At 48.1% G+C, this 3,150-nt stretch overlaps 1 pseudogene; it reads left to right on the top strand.

Annotated features, from left to right (window-relative positions):
- Window positions 1-2,611, top strand: part of LOC103600295 — a 14,258-nt pseudogene extending 11,647 nt beyond the window's left edge.
- The last annotated feature ends 539 nt before the right edge of the window (window positions 2,612-3,150 follow it).

The following is a 3,150-nucleotide window of genomic DNA, read 5'->3' as shown; positions in this document are numbered from 1 at the left end:
AGCAGTGTGCCACTGGGCCGGCCCAATTTTACTGTTTTTAGATGAGTTAGACTTCTGTGGATGTGAACAGTTTACTGTGATACTTTCATATACATTATCTCATTTGGGTCTTATGACATCCCTGAGAAGTTAAAACAGGAATTGCTATCCATTTCATAGATGATGAAATAAACTCCAAAAAATAAAGTGGTCTGTCCAAATTCACTTAGCTAGTAAATAATGGTTTAAAATTCTCATTCTCTGACTCAAAATTCCAGAGCTCTTTCTTATTTCAGGAAGAGTATATTTATAAAACACATTTGATAGTGGTTAATTAGGGGACTGTTGCCAGGTTTTCAATTTGAGCATCAACTTAAACTAAATTACATGCAATGAACACAACCCCTCTAATTTCATGCTGCAGATATTTTTCTTCAAGGGTGAACATTCTTTCCTTGGAGTTCTAGAAGGATTTGAATTGTGGTTGCAACTGCCTTTGCTTAAAGTAAATAATGTTGATTCAAGAGGTAAGGGGAAAGAAATCCTCTTTTAAAAATAGCTAATCTGTTAATTTGATGCTTTTACCTTTTTATAGTTAGGAATAGTATAATTTAAAAATCATGGATGCACTTGATTATAACACGGTACAGGGATTCTCAATCTTAAATTGCTTAAGAATCATGGGGGTGGCAGGTGGGGTTGCTGACTATACAGATTTCTAGGCCCCATCCAAAAAACTGTAATTCAAAAAGAGCCAAAATGTTAAATTTAAAAAAACAGCCGAACTATAGCGCCATACAACTCTGTGAGACATTGTGCATCCGACATTCGGCTTGTACAAAATACTTATTTTATCAGAAAATGCATTTCAGCGTGACGCTCACGTTTTAAGATCACTTCTATAGCCTTGTAAAACTTGAATCAATTTAGAGATTTTACACTTAAAAATGTTATTAGATAATTTCATGTGTATTAGTAAAAATCTTGCCCCCTATGTTNAGAGCCAAAATGTTAAATTTAAAAAAACAGCCGAACTATAGCGCCATACAACTCTGTGAGAATCACTGGCATTGTGCATCCGACATTCGGCTTGTACAAAATACTTATTTTATCAGAAAATGCATTTCTGCGTGACGCTCACGTTTTAAGATCACTTCTATAGCCTTGTAAAACTTGAATCAATTTAGAGATTTGACACTTAAAAATGTTATTAGATAATTTCATGTGTATTAGTAAAAATCTTGCCCCCTATGTTTATTATCATGCTCAGAGGTTGAAAACTGCAGGCTAATTTACTGTAGTAATCAGTCTCAAATCCCTTAGAGCGTAATTTCTTATTAGCATTCATATGCTATGGAATTTATAGACAGCTTCTTTCCAGTGACCTGTCCCTTGGAGCCTTTTGATTTTCCTATTTGAAGACCCACAACAGTTCCAAATGAGGAGCTCTCACGTCACTTCAAATATATGGCAACCTAGTAACCATTAAAATGCACTCGTGTAACATACAAGCGTGGAAGAATGATTTCGACTTTGGACAGATTCAAGACGACTGTCAAGAGTCCATACTCAGTGATAAATTTTGTACTTGAAAGTATGGTTTCTGCCTCCTATAGCCTAAAATGTTTTGCTGGGAAGAAACCATTAAGGATTAGTTCTTAAGAGAAACCCTTTTGTTTTACATATGAGGAGACTGAGGCCCAAAGAAAATGATTTGTCCAAGGCCGTACCCAATATTAGTGACCAAGTCAGACAAAAACTCATCGGTTCCAATTTAACAGCCAACCCAGCTGCATTTGTTATTACCTTTTTTTAATTCCGTAACTGCACCACTTCTCCATTTTTGAATAAAGTTGTTTTGCCTAACGGCCCTTTCTCAACCCCCTTTTGCTTTTATGTCTAGTAAAAACTTGCACAACGTATTAATAACGTCGGAGTCCACGTCTAACGCGTTGACTTTCACGAGCCTTTTTGTCTGGCCGAAACGTTCTCTGAAAGACTCTTAATCCGCTGGGGGAGGTGGAGAGGAGGGCAGTCACTGGGAGCCGACAAGTCCTTACTTGTACTTGCGCGTTCCCGAGATGCAGCCTGCGGGGCCGAGGAGGAAATCAAGGAAGCATATACCAGGGCGAGAAGGACGGAAGGGGGCGGGAGAAAACCACGGTGGTGGGAAATCCCTGTGCACCGGATCTGCCCACCCCTGGCAAAGCTGAGCAGAGCCGTGCGTGAATAAACCTCATTAAATGGCCGGGCGCAGACACTGCAGCAGCACAGAAGAGGGGGCGCGGAGGCTCGCGCAGCACGTTCAAGAGGAGGGGGAGTAGTAGGGCGGCCCTTTTATAGGCGGAGGCCCGCTCTCACGCGCCTCCTCCCCTCGCACCGCCCCCGGGCCACGCGCGATGCCGTCGCGTTACCTGAGAAGGGCCGGCTGCGTCCGCCAACCGCCCTCCCGCGAGGCCGCGGCAGCACGAGATCTGCGCCTTGCCTCCCTCCTCCCGCGCGCTGGTTTTCTTACCTCGTGAATAACAGTCTTCGCGGCTGTCCCCCCCCTTCAGCAGGACGTGAAATGGCGGTCGGCGAGGCGAGCGCCGCAGCTCCGGCCCATCCCGCGGAGAGGCCTAAACGGCCCTAAACGCTGGCGCCCCCCTCCCCAGCAGCCCCTCCGAACCCATCCATGATATCGGTGCTCCGTCGCCCCCTCCGCTGCCCTTCACCCAGGTGGCCGTGCCCACCGGCCGAGTCATCGATCCCCCACGCCGGGCGCCGGCCCTGCTTTCCGCCAGCCTCCTCCCTCGCGGCGTGCCCGGGGGCGGAGGAGAAAACACTTTATCCCCCCCCCGCCCCCCGTTCAGCCTCTCGTCCGGGCGTCCGCCCCGCTCCCTCTCTTTCCCGCCGCGCCCCCTCCCCCCAACTACTCTCAGCCCTCCCTTCGCCCACACACACCCGTTCTCCCCTCCCCCCCAGTGGTTGCGTCCGTGACATCATCATCATGGCAACAAGAGCTGCAGCCTGGGACCGAGGAGCCCGTGTGATTCCCGGCGGCGGCGGCAGTGGCGGCAGCAGCAGCACCGACGAAAGCGCGAGCGCTTCTCTCCTGCTGCCCCTCGCTTGGTGCTCCTGAGGCGGCGGCGGTAGCAGCGCCTACACCGCCCCGCCCGCCGCCGCTCCTCG

The sequence above is a fragment of the Galeopterus variegatus genome, unplaced genomic scaffold (genome assembly GCF_000696425.1).
Source record: "Galeopterus variegatus unplaced genomic scaffold, G_variegatus-3.0.2 Scaffold3300, whole genome shotgun sequence".
NCBI lineage: Eukaryota > Metazoa > Chordata > Mammalia > Dermoptera > Cynocephalidae > Galeopterus > Galeopterus variegatus.
This window is presented reverse-complemented; position numbering and strand designations above follow the sequence as displayed.